The 26,500-nt window shown below is 40.8% G+C and overlaps 1 non-coding gene across 1 annotated transcript; it reads left to right on the top strand.

Moving 5' to 3' along the window:
- Positions 1–24,048: 24,048 nt before the first annotated feature.
- Positions 24,049–24,180, top strand: LOC117716647 (small nucleolar RNA SNORA17). Its single transcript, XR_004607763.1, has one exon. It is a non-coding gene; the product is annotated as a small nucleolar RNA SNORA17 (small nucleolar RNA).
- Positions 24,181–26,500: the final 2,320 nt, after the last annotated feature.

The following is a 26,500-nucleotide window of genomic DNA, read 5'->3' as shown; positions in this document are numbered from 1 at the left end:
TTTATGATCTTTTCCACATAATTACTATGCAGATTGAACAATACAATGTGTAAAATTGGTTATTATGATCCCAAGCAGATAGGAGGGGCTCAATAATATACTAAAAGAGGCAGACATGAAGGCTGTCTACTGGACTACAACATAAGGTGTATTATGCTATATAAATGGTACACATGAAGCACCGTATGAAATGATCTATAGATTAAATGCTTTTAGGACTTCTTCAGTCTTCAACACACATCCAACTGGAATCGTTTCTTCACCATCTTTGTCACACTTCCCTGGCTACAGTCCACAGCATACATGCTTGACTTCACATGGGGCCCATCATTTAACACTGCACCTTAGAACGCGCTCCAGCTCCCACTGAGTGCAGCATAAACATCACCTCTCTGTTAACTCAGGCCAAGCCAAGATGCTGCTCACATGGGGCTTACTGCTACCCAACGCCTGTGGCTCCTGTTATGTCAATTATTTTCACATCAAGTTACTCCAATCCTGGTTTTACAGAACTGAGTCCAGTGGAAACGAAAAGATCCAAATAGTACATTTACTGACACTATGTCTTCTAAACCCTGTTTTCCTCTCTACATCATGGCATCATGACTTACATAGTAAGCCAGAAAATTTAAAGTAACAGCCACATCTGAAAAGTCAACACTGTCAGTTCCTAAATTGCCCTTTCACCTATTTGTAAATTTGACTTTACACTTATTGACTCACTATTTTTATTTTTATTGGATATTTTATTTACATTTCAGATGTTATCCCCTTTCCCCATTTCCCTCCCACCAAGGAACCCCCATCCCATTCCCCCTCCTCCTGCTTCTATGAGGATGTGCCCCCACCCACCCACACACTCCCACCTCCACACTCATGAATTCCCCCACACTGGGGCATCCAGCCTTCATGGGACCAAGGATCTCCTCTCCCACCTATGCCCCAACAAGGCCATCCTCCCTTACATATACAGCTGGAGCCATGGGTCCCTCCTTATGTGCTCCCAGGCTGGTGGTTTAGACCCTGGGAGCACTGTTTGGTTGGTATTGTTGCTTTCCTCATGGGGCCACAAACCCTTTCAGCTCCTTCAGTCTTCTCTCTCACTCCTCCATTGGGAACCCCATGATCAGTTGAATGGTTAGCTGTGAGCCTCTGCTTCTGTATATGTCAGGCTCTGACAGACCTCTAAGGAGACAACTATATCAGGCTCCTGTCAGCATGCACTTCCTGACATCCACATCATTGTCTACCTTTGGTGACTGCACATGGGATGGATACCCAGGTGGGACAGTCTCCAGACGACCCCTCCTTCAGTTTCTGTCCCACGCTTTATCTCTATACTTCTCCCATGAGTATTTGTTACCCCTTCTAAGAAGGACCAAAGCACCCACACTTTGGTCTTCCTTCTTCATGAGCTTCATGTGGTCTTTGAGTTGTATCTTGGGTATTGCGAGCTTTGGGCTAATATCCAATTATCTGTGAGTGCATGCCATGTGTGTTCTTTTGTGATTGGGTTACCTCACTCAGGATGATACTTTCCAGTTCCATCCATTTGCCTAAGAATTTCTCAAATTCATTGTTTTTAATAGCTGAGTAATATTCCATTGTGTAAATGTACCACATTTTCTGTATCCATTCCTCTGTTGAAGGACATCTGGGTTCTTTCCAGCTTCTGGCTATTATAAATAAGGCTGCTATGAACATAGTGGAGCATATGTCCTTGTTATATGTTAGAACGTCTTCTGGGTATATGCCCAAGAGTGGTATGGTTGGATCCTCACTATTTTTAAATTGACTTAACAAGTTTATTATGGTAGAAATATGTTCTGGAATATTGGAATAATATTACCAAGTCAGGTGAATCTCTGTGAGTTTGAGGGCATCCTGATCTACAGAGTGAGTTACAATTAAGGCTACATGGGGAAACCCTGTTTGGAAAAAAAAAAAAGGGATATTACCTCATGCTATTCTCCTAATAACTCTATGAGAAGCACCCCGACTCTTATCCTAAAAGCACAGAGAGGCGATGATACCTCTCACAAATGCTGTCTGTAGATATGAATGCAGGCAGTCTGGCTCCAGAGTGCGAGTCATCTCCACTGTGCTCCTCAGTCTCTTAGTTCAGTGTCCTTTTGCTGTCCTATCCAACATACTAGCTCAGTTATTACTTCCCTCTCTCTAGGCTTGTCTTTCCCTGTTTGAACTCGTTATCTGCTCTTGGATTGTAGAGACCTACCAAGGCTGAAACTAGAAATGAATAAAAAGAGAAATATCAGAAACCAATATACAACTCAGGTACTCTCTTGTTAGAAATAGATGGATGCTGTTCTGAAGGTGTGAAGTCAGTTGCTGAGCCTGACGCAATTGGAATTCACATTCCGACTTTTAGAAGCTTACAGCATATCCCAGCTTTACCCTGAACCCCCGACAGAAGGAAAGACTCACATGTGCTTATGAAATAAATAACAAAATAAATGTGTATTAGTCTTCCCTTCATTTCATATGCATTATCTAAAGCATATAAGCTTCAAGTTGATGTGACACAAAGTCAAGAAAAAAATATAGCTACAAGAAAATCAATAGATAATTCAATTAGCTGAATTGGCAATTATATTATAAAATGGGGGTTGCATTTTTAATCTGGAGTGGGGGGCTTCTTCCCCAGCAAAAGGCATTATGAAAATCTGAGTAACATTTAAGAGTTGGACCCTGGCTGGTGGGTGTTGGTCACAAAGAATGGGTCTTGGAAGGGGATATATAGTTCCACCCTGGTTCCCATCCCATTCTGTTTCCTGGCCCATCATGGGACAAGAATCTTCCATTAAATGGTCCTGCCTACCCATTTTAGCCTGACTTCCCCACTATGATGAACTGGAACCCTTGAAAATTTGAGCCAAATAAACTTTTTCTGCATTGAGGTGGTTTCTTACAGCCACACAAATTAACTAACATTAAATGCAACCAATTTCCAAAAATATATATAGTATATAAATATATATATTTATTCATAAATATATTTCATATGTATTATATATATACATATATATGTATATATGAAAAGAGAAATATGAGAGCCACAAATGATAAAGTAGGCAAAATCCTAAAGTTTAAAATCTAGTGGTCATTGAATGATCTTCAAATCTGATTGGTTATTAGAAAAAATCATGAGGACATTTGAATATCTGAACAAAAAAAATCAAATTAAAATTTAAAAAAACCCTAAGAATACAGATATTATGTGAAATGTCAAGTTATCTAGAGGCTGGATCAAAAGACTTGAAGAAAATTAGTCAAAACTTTTCCAAATTTAGTTTAAAAATAAAACCACAAATTCAAGAAATGCAATAAACTTCAAACAATCAAAACCAGAATAGTTTCATCTAGGCATACTACAGTCGAGTTTCTAAATATCACATAAAAACAGTAAGTCTTGAGAGAATTTAAATAAAGGTGGTAGATTCTCCTCAAATAAATGATGATAAAATGACTCCAGACATCTCATTAGACAAATGTCAGCTAGAAAACAATGAGACACCAGCTTCCAGGAAGGAAGGAGAATGACAGAGAAGGGAAGGAAGACTGACTGGGGAGAGGATGGGGAAGGAGAGGAAGGAAGTCAGCTACTGTAACAACCACCACAGACCAGATGACCTTAACAATTTGTTTCCTACATTTCTGGAAGCTGAAGATTAGGGATTGAGGCGCTGGCATGTTTGAGGCATGGTGAAGTCTCCTGCATAGTGCAGACCAACTACTCCTTGAATTTGTACATGGAAGGAAAAGGGTAAATCAGGTCTCCACCCTTCCCTCAGATGGCAGCTGATCTCACCAGGACTCCACTGTCATGAGCTGGTTATTCCTACAGCTCCTATCCCCAAATATTCTCCTCATCCCTTTCACACTGGGAGTTAAATTTCAACATATGAATTTCAGAGGAACGCAAGCATTCATTGCATAGAGGATAGTCTATATTCAACTGAAAATCTTCAAAATAAATAAATAAATAAAAGTGAAGCCAGGTATCATGACACGTGTTGTACTCCAGAAGGGTCTCAAAAAGTTTAAATAAGAAATGTAAATCAAAGGCATGCTTTAATTAATGAAGCCCTGAAGAATTTATCATCAGAAAAATATAACTCACACACAACATACCTCCAACAGAGTTAATTCTAAAAATGAATACTCATGAGAAATCAAAGGATCTAGAAACATTTTCAATAAGAGGCTACTGGGCTGCTGAGTGTCTGATAGCTGTTCCAATGTTGGTTACAAGGAACACAAATTAAAACCACATTGAGGGAAACTTCACACTCATTAGAATAGCTGAAATTAAAACAACTGGCAACAACTATTAGCACTGGGCATGTTCACACGTATCCTATCTCCTAAGATTTGCCTGGCATGCACAAAACTTTGGTTTGATCTCCAGAATAATATAGAAAAAATGTAAATAAATAGAAAACAATATTGGTATTTGTGGAGCAACTTGAATTTCATATATTTTGAGTGAGATGGCAATCACTTTGAAAACACGCAAGGACCTACTTATAAAATTAAAAATCCACAGACTCCAGTGATCTGTCTTCTGGAAACATTCTTAGAAAAACTTGTAGGAATGTTTGAAAAGTCAAAAATGGAAGCAACTTGATGATCCAGCTGTAGAAAGATAGACAAGCAGAAACTACAATACTTTACTTCTTCAGTGTAGAAATTGATGAAAGACTAAGACAGAAAAGAAATCCAAAAAGCATTATGTTAAGAGACTGAACACAAAGTATTTGACTTCACTTATGTGAAGCCCAAGGATGGCCAAAGTGCCTCACTTTGCAGGACTCTAGGCATCTGCTGCCATCAGCGAATGGAGAAAACACACAGAGAGACACAGAAAATCTGGGCTTCGTTGGGCTGGGCTCTCTGATGAAGAACCCTTAGAACTCCAGAAATTTAGCGTTTTTATTATATACAATTGAACAGAGAGGCAGGGTTTTTGCCTAGAGCTGAACTGGAGGCAAGTTTACCTAATCTCCACAGGGCTAGTCCTGTAGGGAAGCAGTCTTCATAGGATAAAATGTTACAATGGGTATTTTCTTCATACACGGCCAACATTTGCACTCAGACCTGAGGAAAGCTTTGCCATCCCTCTGAGCTTCACTTGGGGAAGGCTTTGACACTCCCATGGAACCCCTGGAGGTACTGGAGTCCTTGTCAATAACAATTTCCTCAGGGCTTCACTGGAGTCTTTCAGCAAAGCTAATTTATGTTGAAGCAAATCACAAATGTAGTTTGCTCTTCTCATTGGAATGGAATAAAAACAAGACACTAAGGGAATCCTAGAAAAACTGCTCTGTGTGAATTTACATTTAAATGTGAATTACATTTGGCAAAACTCATCGATCTATATTTTAAAGATACGTCCTCAATAAATAAACGTCCACTCGTACTAAATAACATTTCCAAGCAAACTTGCTATATCCCCTTGAAGAGCATGACTTCTGCAACTTACAAAAATCTCTTGTTATTGTTGTTTAGTTTTTCAAGACTATGTAGTCTCACTATGTCCTGGCTGTCCTGAAACTAGCTCTGTAGGCAAGACTGGCCTTGAACTCAGAGATCTGCCAGTCCTCTGTCTCCCAAGTGCTGGGATTAGTGGGGCACATGACCACTGCCCAGCTACAAAAACCTTTTAACCTACTCTGCAATTAATAGCATTTAGATCTGAACGCAGTCAAGCTTTATACATTCTCATTCTCCATTGAAATTAATGTCCAGCTGGTTCTGAATATGGCACACATCACTATGTTTATGTACAATGTCATTGTTAGTACCAATACCGCCATTTTACTTGTTCATTAAAAGCTTACACTTGTATTAGGAACATTAGGAATTACTTCACATCTGTCTATTCTCTCCAGTTATGTTCCCAGGTGGAGGCACACACAAATCCTCAAAAGAAGACCAACAGTCCAAGTCTGATCAAACATTTAATTCCTACGTCTTAGTAACTGTTCTAGAGTATGCAGGCAACTTGGTCTGGGCCATCAGAATCTTTTCCAAAGATCTTATCTTTTTTTTCTGTTTTCTTTCTTTCTTTTTTTTTTTGTGGTAAGATTTTTCCCTGTCCAATTAATTTAAATATTAGTGCAGCAGGAGGCCTGTGATTGGACATGGAAAAGGGAGGCGGAGCTAAGAGTTGCAGAGATGGATGGATGGATAGATGGATGGGACAGGTAGAGAGGAAGGAAGCAAGATGCAGGACAAACCAGATGATTCAGATTCAGCGTGGCTTTCAATAGCCACAGGTAGATATAATAATATAGAGGGATAGAATAATTGGGGTAACTTATCTAATCTAAGTGAGCAGCTTGTACCATTATCAACTGGCCCCGAATTTATTGTGTGGGCATCTTGTATATTGAGAATTTATTGATATATAAATATCAATCAATAAATATTACTGATTAAGTATAAGCTTCTAGAGTTTTAATTTCAGGTTACTGAAATTAACCAGGTTAACCAGGTTACTGGGGATTTTGACAGCTAACCACGAGGCGGGCAGTCATTGCATGGGGCTGGCGTGGTGGCAGCAACCTGCCAAGGGAATTTGGCGAGTTGGGTGGAGACATTGCGGGAGCTCCAGGCCAGAAAGTCTGCCAAGATAAGAACACCCTGCTGGAGCCATGTGGCCCACCAGTGACCAGCGTAGCAGGAACTTACCATTCTTTTTTAATATTTCCTACAACATCTTTTTTCTTTTTTAAGAAAAATTGGTTATTTTATTTATTTACATTTCAAATGTCCCCTTTCCCGGTTTCTCCTCCACAAACCCCTTCCCCCTGCCTCTATGAGGGTGCTCCCCCCTCACCCCCCCATTCTAGCCTCACCACCCTAGCATTCCCCTTACACTGAGGTATCGAGCCTCCAAAGAGCCTCCCCTCCCATTAATTCCAGATAAGGGCATCCTCTGCTACATATGTGGCTGGAGCTGTGGGTCCCTCCATGGTACTCTTTGGTTGGTGGTTTAGTCCCTGGGAGTTCTGGGGAGTCTGGTTAGTTGATATTGTTGTTATTCCTATGGGGTTGCAAACCCCTTCAGCTCCTTCAGTCCTTTCTCTAAGTTCTCCATTGGGCTCCCCGGGCTCAGTCCAATGGTTGGCTGTGAGTATCTGCAGCTGTATTGGTCAGGTGCTGGCAGATTGGAGAAAAAGTATTTTCTCTTTCTGCATGTTTCCAAGATGCATGTTTTCTGGGGGTTTCTAGCAGCCAGCATTGCCAAATAACAAACCCAGACAAAGATACAAAAGGGAAGCAACAGGCCAGCATCTCTCATGAAAACTGACATACGAATTCATAACAAAGCATTACATCTAACTGAACAACAATTAAAAGGAATTATAGAGTATGACAAAGAAAAATTCATTTCAGGTATACAAAGCTGGCTCAAAAATCAATGCCATCCATCATATCAGCAAACTGAAGAGGAAAATTAATGTGGTGATATGCAAGAAAGAACTTGACAATATCCAACACCTATTTATTATAAAAGCTATCAACTGGGTCTGGGGAGATAGCTCTCTCAGTCAAGTGCACACCTCGCAGGCAGGAGGACCTGAGTCTGATCCTCAGAACCCACACACAAAAGTGTACGGTGCCGGGGTTCACGTGAAGCCTCAACTCTTCACAAAACTCTACAGACAACTGAGTAAAGCTGGGGGCAGGAGAGCTGGCTCTCTCTAGTGAAGAGCACAGCAATTGCTTGTCCAGTGCCAAACAATCAGCCTTGAAAACATATGGACTCAATAGGTTATATTCAGAAATACATGTATATACAAATACATTTGTGCATGTAATTATAGTTGATGAAAAAGAGGCCACGAATTTGAATAAAAATGGGAAGGAAGACATGGGAGGGTTTGAAAGGAGAAAGGAAGATGAGGTAAGATTGTAATTAAAGTATAATTTCAAAAAATAAACAAAACCAAAATTTCAAAAGAAGATAAAGAAAGGTAGAACTGGAGATATCTAGTTACAAAGCCTGCCATGGCCCTAGACAGGAGAAGAACAAGTTAAATGAAAGATAATAAAGTCAAAGGTGGGGGAGGGGGAGTCACAGTAGTAAGTGACCCTAAGCCATGCATTGAAGAGGCAGGAAAGTACTCATCTCTGGGACTTACTGCCAAGCTGGAGCAGCACACTTGACAAGTTCTAAACCAGAGAGAAAGCCACCTCTTTAGAAAGAAAAATATTCAGGGGCTAGAGAGATGGCTCCCTGGTTGAGAGTGTACACTGCCCTTTCAGAGGATCAGAGTGCAGTTCCCAGCACCTGTGTCAGGCAGTTCAGAACCACCTAATTACAAGTGTAATCACTGTAATTACACAGCTCCAAGGGAGTCTCTTCCAGCATCTATGGGCACTTTAACTTAAGCACACATACTGCCAACCACCACAATGCAAGTCTACAGAATTAAAAATTAAAGTATTTTTTTAAAAAACAACAAAAAAATGGATAATGGTTGAAGAATAACAACAGAGGTTGTCCTGTGGCCTCCCCAATTGAATACACACACACACACACACACACACACACATACACACCACACAATTAGTTTGTATAAAGAAAAAACTTCCTCATCTTTCTAAAGAAAATCTACGCTCCCCACACCCCAAGTGAACTGCCTTGTGTGGAGGAGATGTGGCACAAAGCGATGTCCCATTTATAACTAAGCATTCCACACCCTTTTATTCTCTGGGGTTGTAGATTTCTGTATTGATCAGCATCTACTTGAAACAGAGACTTCTCTGATGAGGTTCGAGAGATACACTAATCTGTGGGTATAAAGATGAGAACTTGGGTGTAGCTTATGAAGATGTCCAGTTAGCAGAATAATTGTATTAGGACAGGTGGACACAGGTTTTCCTCCCAGTTAAAAACCCAGAACTAGCAGGCATTCTATCTAGTGGGATGGGCTTTAAATGAGAGAATAAAGTAGTTGGTTACTCCCAAAACATTCACTCCATGATTGCCCCAGTGGACGTACCTTGTCATGCCAGTCACTATTGTAAGTCACAGGGCTTACAACTGTGTATGATGGTTGATTCCTTTTTCCCCCTGATAGAATTCATAGAACCTTCCAACACTATGAAAGCTGGCCAACAGGGATGAAACTCCCAGGTCAACTTGAGCTTGAGTCCTCCATGCCCTGTTATTAAAGTATGTGGGGTTTCAGCTATAGGGTTTTAACCATCAAGTTCTGAGGGATAATCAATCAAGAAAACAGAAAAATTATAAGATTCAGAGCTAATAAAGGTCTACAATGAAACAATATTTTCTGCACATGACAGGGCTCTCGCACATGTAAACTCACAGCGGCTACAGCTGCATGCACAAGACCTGCCATAAGATGAAGCCAACAGAAATCCATCCTGAACTGTTGAACTCATGGGGCCTACCCCTAGCTGAGGAGCTACTGGCAACTGATGGTCACTAGAAGAAGAAAAGGCAGCTTTCTTTAGAGATGTGGCCCCTAAGAAGTTATCCATGACCTAAGAGGTGTCCCTACAGCCCCATCCCACTCCCATGCACATGTAGGCAACACTGAGTAGACTCGTGCACTTGTTAAAAGAGCACATGAAATTGAGAGTAAAGCATTGTGGGGGAACAGAGAAGCCAGATGAGAGGAATATCATGGGGTTGGGTTTGATTTAAACACATTACAAGTATTTATCAAATTCTCAAATCATTTTTTAAATCATCATGAAGAAGGCTTGGAGCTTGACACCATGCTTAATGTTGAGGGGTGCAATGCCTCCCCTAGGTCTGAAAACTAGGTAATGATATTTCTTACTACTTTTACTAAATCTCATAGGAGAAGTCTAAAATGTAACATAGGAAAACAATCTAGATGGCATTGGTCAATCCAATGAGTTGGATGATTTGTTATTTATTAAAACTGAAAACATCTGTTGTGTTTAGTGCATTCTAAGAAGAGTAAAAAGATAAACACCTATGAAAATACTTGCAAAACATTCATGTGTTAAGTAACTCATGTCTAAAATATACAAAATAGTTTAAAACTCAACAATACAGAAGCAAGATTCTTTTAAATTGGATAAAAAAAATCTGAATAGATACTTCAAAAAAATATACCACTGGTACATATGGATAAGAAAAACTGCTCAAGACAGATGATATTGAGGCTGTCATAGCACAGCAACAATGAGGCACTAACTGTATACCTGTTAGAAGGGTGGAAACAAACAAGGACAACAATAAAAACCTCACACTGTTGGTGACAATAAGGGACACCAAGAGTTCACACTCCCTGCTGATGGCCACACTATGCACCGCTTTAAGCATCAGATCATTTCTCAGTAAAGCTACAGTTGCAGACAGGACAGCAATGGCATTCCTTCAAATTTACCTGTTGAGTCTAGTAAACATCCACATAAAGCCCTGAGCATGGGCATTTTTATTGACTTTACTCATAATTGCCACACACTGGATTCAAGGAAGAAGTTCTTCGGGAGAATGGACATGTAAACTGTAGCACATGTCTGTGACAGCCATTATGCAGCAGTAAAATAAATTGAGCTACCAGGCCATGAGAATATGCAGGAACACTCTCTTAGGAACAAAGCCTTGTGGGAATCTTGTAATTAGACTCTTAAGTATGAAATAAAAAGGATGAGCGGATTCTCACATACACAGAACAGCAAAAGCAGACTCAGCAATTAATATATATTCATGCATACACACATATATATGTGACATATATTACATATAATATATACTAATAATATATTAATCCTAGAGAAAGAGGCTATCGACGTTAGAGTCAGGGGACATAGGAAAGTTTTGGTGGAGGGGACCCAAGAGGGAAAGGACGGAAGAAAGAGAGAATGGAAGTGAAGTAATTCTATTTCCATTGAAAACATAATTTTTAAAATAGATGAATAGTTTCCACGGGGCTGGCAGACAGGATGATGAGAGAAGAGGTGAGCACAGGACTGTTGGGAGCATTGACTGTTGGGAGCACTGACTACTCTGCATGCTGCCACAATGAAGGGGCGTGAACACTACTTAGTTATTAAAACTCAAAAATCTAAACAAGGAAAAAATAAAATCTATGGATATTTATTGTAACATAACAACATCAATTATAACAAATGTGACACTGGTATATGGGATTAATAAAAGAAGAAACTTTGTTGGGGGAGGGAGCCTACAAGAACCCTCTATGTATCTGCCCTACCTTTCTATTACTAAAACTGTTTTTTTTTAAAAAACATTCTATTATAAATAAATAAACAAGTAAATGAGATGAACCTAAGCACGATTGCAGTTGTCTTTCATTCCAGTGTTTGAATGGCTGAGGCACTATAAGAGATATTCTGTATATCAAGATAACCTTAAATCAATCCAAAAGTGTTCAATTAGTTTCAAAAGTCCTCTGGAGACAAATTGAAGTGGCTTTCACTAGCAAAAATTATTTAATTTGCTCATCAATAAAGATAATAGCAGCAGTGAACTGAAACATATTTGCATGTTTATTTTCATGAAAGTATTACAAGGTAAACAAAGCAACAGCCTAATGAGCCATACTCTGATGAGAATATACTTATAACGCAACTGTATAAATAATATGTACCATGTGTAATACTAATGTATATATTGTTACATTGAAAAAGAGTGAGCAGAATCAAACATTTATCCTGCCTTTCTCATACTAATGTACCATTGGTTACTCTAAGAGAATTTGGATGAGGTAGGATAGACAGAATTAAAACATCACCATTTTACTGACAAGATTACATATAGGAATATATGTATATACTTATACATCTATGTTTGCAATAACAACTATTGGGGGAAAAGGCCATGAATTTGAAAGAGAAGGGGGAAGGGTATATGGAAGGGTATGAAGGGAAGAAAAAGAAGGGAGAAATGTAATTAATGTTTAAAAAAAGAAAAATTACCATTTTACTCTCCCAGTAAATTACTTGCTATAAGCACTGGGTATCTACGTCTGCTGATAACACAAAGAAAGAGACAATCAGATATGTTTTGCCTTCTGGTAGAACACCCCATCTGCAAGCTGGTCTTGTAAAAGCCAAATCGAGCATAAATCTGATCAAAACTCTTGGCCTAACTATTGATATACAAACAAAACCCAAATACACACGACATAGGAGGCAGGAAAAACTACTCAAATACATGAAATGACAGAGCTTTCTTCTCAACAAGGAAGAGCAGGAAGAAGAGGAAGAGAAAGAGGAGGAGGAGGAAAAGAAGAAAAGAAGAAGAAGAAGAAGAAGAAGAAGAAGAAGAAGAAGAAGAAGAAGAAGAAGAAGAAGAAGAAGAAGAAGAAGAAGAAGAAGAAGAAGAAGAAGAAGAAGAAACAACAAAGGAAAAAGAAAAGTAAAAAAGAAACAAAATGTAAAAGAAATTTTAAGAATCTGTTGCTCTCAACCAACCCACTTAAATACTGACTCAAGTAAAATATAAAATAAATCCAAAAATGTCATTAGTGAAAAACTGAGTTGCGTGATTCTTAGATATTTGACATATGGAGACATTATTCTTGATTGGGGACTTAATTGACTTTTTTATATTAATAAATTGAGTCCTTATAAAGAGATACTAAAATTCAGAGAGATGAAACAAGATGATTTCTGGCACCTGCTTCAAAATGTCAGGCTGAAATTGGATGTGCCGTGAGCAGCAGGGAACACAAAGTGAAAGAACTGAGAAGTGCCAATCAAGTGGTAGGTCCACGGAATTTGATTATTTTCCTCTCATTCATGTCTAAAACTCTTGACAGCTAATTGTTTGTCTCTCTCTACTTTCTGGTGGCCATTTTGTTCTGTTCTCTAAGATTGCTGCTTCAGATGCCACTGGAACAACATCAACACTTGGAAATGTTCTCCTAATGGAATTGGAGGCTTACATACCCATAAAGCAGCTCGCTTCCCTCTTAGCCTGGCTCACATCTGTCCCAAGGACGCAAGGGACAATGCACTGGGGCAAGAGCAGCTGGTCTCTGGCCAGCGGTCCAGGGGAAGAAGAGCAAGAGGGAGTGATGCTCCAGAAACCTCTCCTTCCTGAGACAAAAAAAAAAAAAAAAAAAAAAAAAAAAAAAAAAAAACCGTGAATCTAAGCTTTAAGCACACATAACTGATTTGCTGCCTGTGTTCAGGAAGACCCAGCTCCCAAGCAGGCCTAGAGCAAGGCTGCAGATGGACAGATAAACAGTCCAGACCTGAAGTTCTCCATCTGGGACTCTGCTTCATTAGGATACCAACATCATCTCTGTCCATAATATTACATTTAAATATAAAGCTACTTTAAACAGTGAAAAGGAAGAAGAGGAGGGGGAAGGTGAAGAGAAGTGGGAAGGTGGAGGAGGAGGAGAGAGGGAGGAGAGAGAGAACAAAACATTCCCTTATAATTTAAAACTCTAGTTTGAGTTTGATGTTTTTCTCTCTACTCTCCTAAACTCTGAGGATAATATTTGCTATGTGATCTTTGTAAAGATAAATATGCCTAAAATTATTAAAAATTCTAACCCATTACCCTAACCTGAGATTCAGTGTTTATTACTATGACTCTATGTGTCTTCCGTCCCTTCATGCAGTGAACACTCAGCTACAGAATAATGTCTGCAATACAGCAAGGACTCACACTGAAAAGTCCAAACACTGAAGGCTTCACTCTTCCATCCTTTCTCCCTTCCTTCTTCTGCATCCTTTTTTTTTTTTTTTTTTTCAAAGAAATCCCCTCCCATATGAGACGTACAAGGCCATTTGTTCCAGGGTGCTTTGCATAATAATGGGTCCCTTCAGCTTCCAGGCTCACAAAGACTTTAGTTGCTGAGGGAACCAGCCAGTAACATCAACAACAAAAAAGAAAATTGCCCGGTTTTTTTCACTGAAACTGCTCTTATTCTTCATCTAATTTTTCAAGCAATTTTATCTTTTTAAATGTAAATACTTGTAAGGATTCAGAGAAGCCATCCAGTTATTAACATTTCAGGTGTAATTACTGCTCTTCAATCTCTACCTTCTCCGTGGAGCAGTCTCCTTTAGAAGAAGTGTTATTACTATGTTCCTTCTTGTGTGGGCCCCCAGACATCTTCAAATAAATGTCTGTAGGTGGGACTCTTTGATTACAAAGGCTGAGTGAAATTAATGTTATTAATGTACCAAGGTGTGAGGTAGAAACTGCCACTGGCTTTCCCTAAAGAACTCTGCTGATTGCCTGTTGGAAACTACAGATCTGTCCAAAGCGGCCCTGAGACGCCTTTTACCAGATCTGGCGCTAAGAAGAAAATGGGCAACATTCAAGCCTTATGGAATCACAGCACTGTGGAGCAGCTTAACAGAGCTGCAGTGGCCAGAATCATGGGACCTGACACACATCTGCACGTTCTCCTCCTCCTCTTCCTCTTCCTCCTCCTCCTCCTCTCTTCCTCCTCTCTCTCCTCCCCCTCCTTCTTCTCTCCTCCTCCTTTCTCTTCTTCCTCCCCCTCCTCTTTCTCCCCCTCCCAGTCTCCCTCCTCTTCCTCTTCCTCCTCCTCCTCCTTCTTCTCTTTCTCCTCTTTTTCTCAAAAACACTTTTAAGAAGTCAGAAAATATGGCTAGGAGCTTAACCTCTTAGTTGCTGCCTTTGAGAATCTTGCTTCATAAGGAAGACTTCCAAGAAAGTGCTGAATACTTTCTGTTTCTTCTGCACTCCACTTACAGGAAGGACGGACCTATAAAGTGACCTTCCAAGGCCCTTTTGACACATTTTCTAATGTCTTTCAGAAGATGCAGCCTTTGGGGTGCTGATCTAAAACTACAAGTGACTGTTGACAGATAGATACTTGAGAGTTACAATTCCAGTTCTTCTAGGTCTCCCAGCTTAGATCATTCTTACCAAATTTAAAAATCTTGATTCAGTGAAGTATGTTCATCCCACATCATACATTCATTCATTCAACGAATCGGTCAAGAGGATTTACTGAGCATCTATTATGCGGTATAATCACTATAAAAAGTGTTGGTCATATAAAAGAGGGTAAAAAAAAATCATCCTAACAATTCACGATCTAGGGAGAATTCAGCGGTGCTTCTGACAGCCAGAGAAAAATAAAAAGTATTTCTTGGCAGATTTTACTGAAGGGGGCTACAGATATCCCTGGCTCATAAAGAATAAGTACTCAATGACATCATTTTTACAATGTGTTCTTTATGGTGCCAATGAGGCCTCTCCCTTACCCCCTCCCTGCAAAAAAAAAAAAAAAAAAAAAAAAAAAAAAAAAAAAGTCAAGTAATAAAACCACAATTATAAGCTGGTAACAAAGCTTTGATCTTCAGTGTCAAGAAATCCTATCTCCAAAAGGCCCCTGTGAACTGGAAAGGAAGTTCGATCATTAGCTTTTACAGGACTCTCCTGTTCCATCCCCCCACTGGTGTGAATGTCAGGATCATATTCCATGCAGAGGGTATGTAATCCGTGCTGTTCCAAGTACACACCACAGTAATATAGCAATGACTTCATTGCTTTCAGACACACCATGTTAGCAACTTCTGAGCTCTGGCAATAGATTTTGAAGGAACAGCGTACATACCTAAAGCTCGCTTCGCCTGTTAGCTATCATGGCAGATAACTTCCAAACACTGTTCTTCTTAGGGATCAGCTTAAAGATTGGTATAAATCAAAATGTCTTAGTGCTACCAAGTAAGCCAAAGTACACGTGGTCCAGGTTATCCCATGGTGTTTGGGAATCCTAATGACTTCCACCTAGCTGTCACCTACTGAGGTCACTTTCTCACACACATCTGCCTTCTTCAGTCACCTGCTTTCTCCTGCCCTTGTAAGTTACTGTGCTACGAGTTCAGCAGTGACCAGCCTAAGCACGTACTCTGAGCGATGACCCAAAACGTTTTCGAAGTTATCCATTTGATATTTCAGTTGTAAGTATCCAAGCAATTAATGGTTTTAATAAATAAATAAATAAATAAATAAATAAATAAATAAATAAAACAAGGCCCTGGATTGTGCTGCCTTCCTGTGTAATTTGGCACTGTGTTTATTTTTGACTCCATGAAGGGAGGGAGACCACCAATTTTCTCAGTGCCTGAAGCACTTTGAATGTATTAGCATGATCCTCTGAGTTCCCTACAAACCTAAGTCACTGAATGGAGCTGCAGAATGATCTCATAAAGGGCACAGCGCTGCATGCTGGGCTCTGAGAATGACATCCTGCACCGACCAATAGACTTTGGGCCAGTGGAAAACTATATTCTCAGCTACACTGTTACAGGATGCAGCTAATGAGACAGCCAGAAAGCAACTAGTTTTCCCTTCTAGCTCTATGTCTCCTGGCACAGCTTCCCATGGGGAAAAGGCCTTAGCCCCAGCTCATGCAACACACAGGATGTACAAACCGGTCTCATGGTTTGACTATTGATGTTGTCTTTTCCTTCTGATACAAAACACTGCAAATCTTATGGTGCATTGGATATCGAGACATTCCATCAATAGGGAGTGGATGCAAACAAAGGTGAAGTAGGAGGGGACGCCAGTCAGCAAGGACAGCCTCTGCAAACACATTTGTGGGTGGGAGTTAGCCAGAACTTGCTCAGCTGCAAACCACACACACACACATGCACACGCACACGCATGCACGCACATGCACACGCATGCGCACAATGATAAACAGCATTCTCGTCCAATAGTCTTAGATGTCAACCTCTGATTCCTTCCTCATTTTAAAGCCCACTTTTCCTCTCAGGTCTTGCTTACAATCCACGGACATTCCTTACCTTTGCTCCTTACCTTTCCCCTAACTCCAGACCACCGCTCTTACCTCTCTACAACCTCCTCCTTTCTTCTACCTTGGACTCCTCTTCTAGTTGCTTCTTGATTTTGATGCAGAATCATGAACGCACAGGAAGAAAGCATTTATGTAAAACCAGTATATAGGTCCTCAGAGAGAATAAAAGTTAAGCCCCGGGGGTGAGGGACACTTTTTGTCCCAGTCATTTGTCATCTCACAAAGATGAAGGCAGAAGCTTAAGAAAGTAGGTCATGATAGGCAGGTTTTATTTGGGTGTACATGACAACCTGGGAACTATCACGGAAAGATGCCCACCAGCTCATGACAACCATAGGTGCTGACAGTGATCCACGGTGTGTAACATACCAGGGCTTCTACAAACACAATCTTTTCCTTAGAGCAGTGTGACAGGATGGATTTTATTAGCCTTGTTTTATGGAAAAAGAAATATACAGACCAGTTGTCCAGCTAAGGACACGCAGTGTTTAATTCACAGAACTTCAGACCAAGACCCTTACCCCTAAGTAAGACCACTTCCACCATGACGCGCCGGCCACAGGATAGCTGCATGGACAGACGGAAACTGACATATGCACTGTTCATCATCTCTCCTGCTCCACCAGCCTGAGCCAGCCTGCCTGCAGATTGTAGGACCATGTTGGCATTCACCGCAATTGGAGCTGCCCCTTGTAAGGTCAGAGTCTTTCTCCCTCTCATAAGTGGCAAACATATCTGATTGCAGCCACTCATTCCAAATTTAAAGGAGTCTAGGGCAAGACATTGGATGGAATTCCCTTCCTGATTTTTCCCCTTCCTCTGATTCTTATGAGAAGGTTCTCAGTTTGCTTAGGGGTAAAGAAGGTTAAAACGCCATGGTTCACTGTGACAGCTTTAAAACAAAACAAGAAAAAAATTAAAAAATAAAATAAGAAAACTTTGTCCTCCCCTACACCTTCTACATATTTTGTAAATAAAAGAGAAGAATCCTGTGGTGCAGGCACGCACATACCTTCTACACGAACCTAATATACAGTTCCATTCCCACCCTGCTTTCTCTTTCTCTCTACAGCCTGACAACAATATTTCTAATTAGGGGCTCACTCTTTCTTCTCAAAATAAGGATGTTATAAAGCCTTCCATGTTCCACTTTTGTAGAAGGGGCATAGAAACACAGCAGTTGAAGGCACTTTTGCATTTCCATACCAAAGTGATCCGGATAAAACCCAGCTCACTGTATAATTAATGGCCCCTTCCTCATGCTTTCAGGCATAAGCTGATTACCAGTCTGGGTCAGAGAAAACATTTCTCTGGTATAGGATTGCACAATTAAATGTGTTGTGAGGAATGCATGCTGTCCTTTGATCCCTCTGTCTGTGCTCCAGTGGGGGGCAGCATGCTGGGCTGGATGGGCAGTTACTGCCTTGTGATATATCCTCTGGTTTCCCCATACATTCTGAAAAATGACCTAAGACCACCTGAAATTCTGATCACAAGAGTCCTTCGGATGCCCCCGCAAGGGGAGCAGATGTCCACGAGGGAATAGTCTGGATTCAGCCAACCGAAACCATTTTTAACACCATGTGAAAGTTGATATTTCTGGGAAAAAAAAAAATAACAGAGGAACCCCTCCTTGGCTAGACTTGCTTTCACTCACAAGTTGCTGAGGTATCATATCTTGTGCAGATTAAAACGTATGTTTCTGTTTTAAACTTAGGTGAAAAGAAATCCTGTGTTCTCTTAAAGCAGAAAGTCTACAGAATAAGTCTGTTATGTAGGGCGTTAGAATGTTAAAGGGAATATGGCTTTCTGTGTCTTTAAAGTCGGCTAAGTTTTATACTCCACAGCAGAGCTATCAATAAAACTTTCTGGGTAGTAGACCTGCACTATGGATTGCTCTAACATGGCACTCTCCAGCCACACATGATGGTTAGTCAACTGAAACATGGCGTGTGGGCCTAAAAAACTAAAGTTTCAGCGCAATCACCTTTAACTCATACTTACTTGACTTAATTTCACTTCAACTTAATTAAATTTAAAGGACTACATCTGCCACTGGTCCTCATATTGGATGGTAGAGTTTTAAACTATAGTATGAACATCTTATACAGTGAGCATATTAATTGAATTTTAGTAAGTTCGGTGCGGCTTTTTTTTTCTTTACTATTTATTGAGTATATTTTGTCTCTCAAAACCCTTGAGGTCAATGGGATGTACAAACTTTTATCAGCCAAGAGGGCCTGTGGTGGCTGTAAAGCCCTGCTGCCGGGTGGTAGAATTGAGTGAACAGCTTGAAGAACCACTGGTATGTAGTTCTGTTACTCTCTTTCCACTCAGTACTGGTCCATGGAACTATCCTGAAATTGGATGCAGGAAGGAGCTAGCTGGGAAGAGCCCGTTGGCCATTTCTACCATTCCCATTTTCTCGAGAAAGATCAGTGGTATGCCACAGCCTGAAAGGAATTGAACAAACAAACCGAACTAGATACAGCTCAGTACTGGGGAGCCCACTAGACACCTGAGGCCCTGGGTTCAATTCCCAGTACTGTAAAGACAAACGAACAATGCTGCATGTTGGGGCCATCCCTGTAAATCCCACACTTTGAAGAGTCAGGCATACTGGGTGTTGTGAGTTCAAGACCTACCTCTACTGTATAGTGTGTTCTAGGCCAGCTTAGACCAAGAAGTAAAGCACAAGAGGAGAAGGATTTTGCAGGAAGAAATAACTCTGTAATTTCTCCTCTTGTTTACTCTGCTTTCTCTCAATCCTTTTTCCAGACTATTTCCCTCCTGTCTTGCTTGAGCCAGAAAGTACGTTACAGTGTATAGATTAGAGACTAGCTGTTCAGCCTACAACAGTATCGCATTACTGTTTTCAGTGGTGCAGACTGAACCCAGGGCTTCATGTGCACTAGACAAACTCTTTACCACTGAGCTTGGGGTTTTCAGACAGGATTTTTCTATGTAACTTGGGCTAGCCTTGAACTTACTCTGTAGCCTCGGCTGGCTTCTAATTCAGGATCCTTTTGTCTCCATCTTCCCAGTGATGAAAATAGAGGCCGATCGCTAACATGATATATTTTTTAAGGGTTATATCTTTCTGGGCTTATATTCTGATCCTTCAATTAACAATAAAGAATCTCTTTGATCATGATCTTTCTGATTTGCAAAAGACATGGACATTAAAAAACCTTCTAATTCATGAAAGCTGAGACTCTCCTCTATTTCTTCCAGCTCATTAATGTAGATTTAAAACTACTATGTATCTACCGAAAATTTTTTACGTCTAGTTCATCCTTGTACTATTAGAAAACTAAGAGGGAGATGGATAATTTTCATGCGTGCGATCTGCATAATTTTAAATAATCTTGAGGGAAGCAACATAATCCCTCCATACGTGTCTGCCATTTCAGTGGTGCAGCTTTATTAGGTGTGAATATCCTTAAAGATGTAAAGTTCTTTCACCCACCCAGTCAATTTCCCCCTTGCAAATATTTTTAAAGGTGTTTTGACACAGTTAACTAATGATTATGAAACGTAAGTAAGAGTGAAATTCTTTCCAGCAGGCAGACTTGCTATTTATAGTTTGTGAAATCGATAGTACAATCCGGGGGTGATATACAACACTTAATTTTTCAAAAGAGGCTCAAAGAAACAGTCAAAATGTATTGAATGCACATTGTTTTCTCTTTTTAAAAATAAAGACTGCAAAAACATAAGAGAACTTTTCAACCAAGAAATCGTTTTAGGTTAAAATCTAAGGAAGAGAGTGAATTGTTTTTAAAAGATATTCCTCCTCTTCTGGATTAAAATATTCAGCTTCACTCGGTCCCATATTTTAAATAATATCTTACCATGCATACAAGAACATATTTTTCAGGTTTGCTAAGAACTACTCTTGGTTTTTATATCTTGCCATCCCATCATCGTTCAACTGGTAATCAGATAAACAAATAATACTCTTGTCATTATAACACTTATATATTTTTGGAAACACTTCTGAGGGTTCCTGGGGCCACATACAGTGGCCCCATCCTATCCAGCAAGATACATTCTTGACATTCCCAAACCGAATCTGAAATAGAGAAAACCCTATATGTACGTTGTATTATATTTTTCCTGCACATACATGTGTATAATAGAGATAGTCATAGTGATAGATAAACATTATCCAACATCAGATAATTAGTGACAGCATGATGTGTTTTTTTTGTTTTTGTTTTTCTTTTTGCTTTTCTTTTAAAAAAGAAGTTGTGTAAGTGAAATCTCAAATTATCTCACCTGCCCACATCCCTCTGGTGATGACACGAGATGATGCAGTGCTGAATGTGTGATGAAATGAGATGAGTGCTAAAGGCTCCGTGATGTAGTGATAGTCTACTGTAGGGTAGACTGCGTAAGAGTGGTCCAAACACAAGCTCCCATCCTGGGATAGTCATCCGTCACCTAGATAGCTGTGGAGTAAGCAAGGGTGCTGATGGACAGGCTACTCAGAGAGACTGTGTACATCCCAAGTACTCGGGGGCAACGGCCCAAGATGTCATCATACTGTTCTTACTGCAGCAGAAGATGGACTGGTGGAAATAAATACAGAATACCTATATATTTGGGAGGGCCAGTGCATACTGTTAAATTTTCAGGAAAACTGATAGACAGAATTCATCATGTTAAGTGAAATGAGATTCAGAATAACCAAGTTTACTCTCTTATGCATAAACTGGATTTAATTGGGGAGGAGTTAGTTTTTAAAGCAAAAAAAATAAAATTCATGAGAGAGAAGGAGGTGCTTTTTAAGGAAAGGAAAAAGGGAGAAAAAAATGAAACACATGTTACATGAAAGCAAGAGGGGTTATCTCTTGAGAAGGTAGGGAATAAGCCAGAGGCCAGCAAGGGCCATGAGGGAAGGAAGTGGGATTGGGAGACAGGGGGTGAATGACAAAAAGTTATAATAACAAATATGCATTAAAATGTCAAATGAAACCTATTATTGTATATGCTAACCCAAATATATTGATCAAACCAATAACAAAATTAAGCTGGATATATATAAGTATATTATATATATTATAATGATTATAATAATTATAATTATTATAATATATTATGCAATGTATTATATTATATATTCATATATCATATATCATATATCATATATCATATATTATAATATATAGATGTTTGTATACATATATATTGTATGATTTTTACTAATCCACATGCCACAGATTGTGGGGAAAACAATATTGTCAATATATTACCTGGCAAAGAAACCCCTTTCCAAGATACACAACTCTAAGTAAAGAATAACTTCAAAATCCTACAGAAAATAGGCAAATAAACCCATCAGAAGACACTTCATAAGTAAGATATGCACAGTAAATAACCACATATCAAAGTGGGTAACACTTCCACAACACAAATGACAACCATGACACGATGTTATTTTGCACAGATCAGAAGACCAAAGTCTAGACAGCATGACCAGTCATGTGCAGGAGTGTGACCACATCCATTTTCTTCTGGGGGAAGGAAAACACCTTAGAGAATTATTTAGCATATGTATATTATCCCAAATACCTGCTGTATGACCCGGTAATACCATTTCTAGGTATTTACCCAATATCCTCCCAGGTTTCCTCATATCCAGCAGTGCTAGGCTTGGACCTCCCAGTCAGATGGCATTCCACATTGCAAAATAAACAATTAGCTCTGGCAGGGAACTTTTCCAGAAGGCAGGTGGCACAACCACTACAATTAAGGACCTTTGGGGATTGGCATAATGAAAACTTTCAAACCAGATTTTGTTGTCCTCATTTAAAGGTTGAGTTTAAAACCATTGGTGTTGGCAAAGTTAACACCTTTATATAACACCCATGGCACATAAAAGTTAAACTTTGCATCCTTGTGCGTTTCTATTCTAAAGAAAAATGGGAATAATATTAAAGTCTAAATTGTTCAGTTTATTCTTTCAACTAAAGTTCACTGAAAAACACCTTTGCTTAGAATATTATTGCTTTTATTTAGATGGCAACTTGCTAGGTGCACAGTGGTTAGTTGTAATAAATGTTTTGTAAACTATGTGCAATTATATGCCTTTAAAATAATTCTCTGAGGGGCTGAAGAGATGGTTCAGAGCACTGGTTGCTCTTTTAGAGAATGTGGGTTCGATTCCCAACACCCACATAGAAGCACACAACCATCCATAACTTGAGTTTCAGGTGATCCAAATTCCTTTTTTTCCCTCCCTCCATGATAGTGCATAGATATACATGCAGGAAAAACACACCTACCCATAAAATAAAAATAAAATGAATCATTCAAATAGTAGTACCCTGTTTATTGCTACAAAAAGCATGGCAAAATTCCAATGTGGATTCAATACAGCTATCTCTCATTGCCATGAAACTATGTGCACTTCCCCCTTTTTATTGAAAATGGATCTTTTTCCATAATATATTCTGATATACAGTTTTCAGTTTCCCAACTGCCCACAGATCCTATCTATCCCCCACCACCCAAATCTACACACACACCCTTAAAAACACACAGGCACCTAAATAATAAATAAATAACATGAGGTAAAATAAAAACAAACCAGAACAGGGCAAAACAAACAGACGTTAAGTGCCCAAAGTGAGACACATATATTTGCACACACAGAAACCATAAAAACACAAAATCAGAACTAAATATGTAAGGAAAAGACTTGTGATGTAAACATATGTCCAGACAAAGCAGTATGAAACAAAACCACTTCCAAAACTACTCTTGAGTTGATTTTGTGTTAGCCATCTACCGCTGGGTGTGGGGCCTGCCCTTGAGTATGGTTTGTATACCCAAAGAGACTCACTGGAGAAAACGAATTTTTCCTTTGCCAAAGGATAACAATTGGAGATAGCTTCTGAGTTAGGAATGAGGGCATGTGTCAACTTCCCCTGTCAGTGCTGGGGTCCCCTCTGGCCATATGTGCAATGGCCCTGCTGGGTTTAGAAGGCCTGGTTTCCTTGGTGTCCTCTTTCCTCCTGCTCTTACATTCTCTCTCCCTCATCTTCTGCAGAGTTCCCTGAGCCCTGGGGTGAGAAATTTGATGGAGACATCTCATTTGGGGCTGCATGTTCTAAGGTCTCTCACTCTCTGTGCATTAGTTGTGGGTCATTGTATTTCTGTTCCCTTCCTAGTTTCTTCATTTTATAAAGTGAAGGTGACAGTCACTCCTTCAAGAACTATTTCATCTGCCCCTAGAGTCATTGCAGGTGTGGCTGCTGTGTCATTTGTGCAGCACTAGGTGGCAGAGAGGACAGAGGCTGTGTCTACTCTCAGTGTTCTGACCTGTGAACATCTGCATGATTAGTAGCCTGACATTCTCTGGGGAAAAAAAAAGAAAAACTGATCCTGAGATGACCACCAGGTACATACTGAGAAGGCCAGAAAAGGCTCTTGGGGCAGACACTAGGAGAACCCCATCTGGGTCTAGAGGTCCCAAGTGGGAGTGAGTCCAAGACAGACAACTCATGCATGGTGCCACTCGGCATAGGACTTATGAGGAGCGAGGCCCAGATGATCACCAGAACAACGGTACCCTGAGGCCCAGACAGGAAGTAAGCTTCAGATCACTACTAGTCCTGTGCTGCACAGGCCTGGGATGCGGGCAGGGGGTGCAACCATGCCTGAGATGACCTCTGCCCAATGCCATAATTCAAAACTGGGTGTTGCTTTCCTGAGACCACTCCTGACACAACCCCAGACACTCAGAGACCCCAGACACCACTAAGAGGAGCAGGTAAACGGTGAAGAGATGGAAAAGAAAGAGAAACAGAAGAACGTGGAAACAATGAAGAGAAGCAGAACTGGGGACTCAAGGGTAGTGAGGAACAGCCTGATGTGAGCAGCCAGTGCTGCCACCTAGGGTAATGGGGTCCTGGCTCGTGCTGCCACTGGGGACCATGTCTTAGTTAGTAGCCCTGAAGCAGCTGGGGTCTGTTACCATCTGTCACCACCAAAGGCCAGGCAGACTTCCCTGGTCTAGGGAATATTGACTTCCAAAGGCTGTGCAGAATTGGCCCCACCCCTCACCTGGGTATTATGGTAGAGCTGGCCGTTGGGCCATGAAAATAGGAGAGCTGACCTCACCCCTATGCATCTTGCAGCACTCAGCAGAAAAGGCCCCACACAAGTTGTGGGTTGAACTGGCCTTAACATTCATGTCCCATGTGGTGGCATGGACCAGGGAGAGATACCCTCCTCCTGCTTGCCCCTCACCACCTGCAGTAAGTAGGAGAGCTGGCCTTGGAATCATGAGAGCAGGAGAGCTGTTCCTCCCCTCTCCCCACCAGCTGCAGCCCTCTGGAGAGCAGGCCCTATGTCTTACCTGGGCAGCACTGCATGTCACCTGGGCAGCAGGTGAGAGCTCAGTGGAGCTAACCCAGGTGGCCGATGCTCAGGTGAGCTGGCCCTGAGAGTGTGAGCATGGGACAGCTGATCCTGCTTCTTCTGTGTGGCAGTAACACCAGCAAGGGAGAGATGCCTCCTCTCACCCATTGTCATCTACAGCAGGCAGGATAGCTGGCCCCACTCCTCATCTGATGCATCATTCAAGAAAGTGGGCCCTGCACCTCACCTGGGCAGCACAGGAGTGCTGGCCCAGGATATGGGAGTTGTGGGTGAGCCAGCCCCTAGTGTGTGAGCATGAGAGAGCTGGCCCCACCTCTTGGCTGCTATGCAGTGGCATCGATGAGAGAGACAACCCCTCGCCTCCCTTTTGCCCTCACTACCCACTGGCAGAAGACAGGAGAGCTAGCCCTGATGGGGGTCATGAGAGTCGGAGAGCTCTCCCTGAACCTCCCTGCCACAGGACTCAGGAGAGCAGGCCCTGTACCTCATCTGGTCAGCACAGTAGAGCTGACCCTGACAGCATGAGCATGGGAGAACCGACCCTGAGCTGTGATAGGGATGAGGGAGAGAAGCCCTCATCCCCTCCCTGGTTTGGAGTAGGTGAAAGAGAAAGTAAAAGCACAGTTTCTGAGAGCTAGCAAGCAACCATCTCAACTAAGGGCAATCACTATGGCATGAGCTCATCTGATGGCAGCAGGGCTAGTGGTCCCAGTGCCTACAAGACCTCAGTATTAGCGATGTGTGCACAGACTAGAGAGTTGTATCAGTGTATAAAAGGAATTGCCATGCAAGTATGGAGACCTGAGTTTACATTTTCAGAACTCACATCAAAGCCAGACACCTAGAGCAAGCACATCTGATTCCAGTGCCCCTACAGGAAGATAGAAACAGAGACAGGAGAATCCCAGAAGCCCACGGGCCAGCTAGCTGGGGGATATAAGAGAAAAGCAGCAGTGATCTGGTCTCAACCAAGGTGGAAAGGAAAAACCAGTGCTCAAAGTTATCCATGAATTCTATACAATCACATATGCACATATAGACACATGAATGCAGTATGCACACATACACACATATACACACAAGCATGTGTTTATGTCTTGTATGATGAACTAACTTGCTGCTGAGAAGAGAGGTCCCTCAAATTTTCCTAAGAGGGCTAAACATGCCTAAACATGAGGAAAATTTAATATCTTCATGAGATTCACACACCTTAATCCAATAAGTACACTCGTGATGTCCTCTAAGGAGAAAATCAGTTGTGAAGCAAGTTTGCTTTAGCAGAAAGGATATTT

Source organism: Arvicanthis niloticus, chromosome 10 (genome assembly GCF_011762505.2).
Source record: "Arvicanthis niloticus isolate mArvNil1 chromosome 10, mArvNil1.pat.X, whole genome shotgun sequence".
NCBI classification, from domain to species: domain Eukaryota; kingdom Metazoa; phylum Chordata; class Mammalia; order Rodentia; family Muridae; genus Arvicanthis; species Arvicanthis niloticus.
Note: the sequence above shows the minus strand (reverse complement) of the source record. Positions and strands in the feature narration are given on the sequence as shown.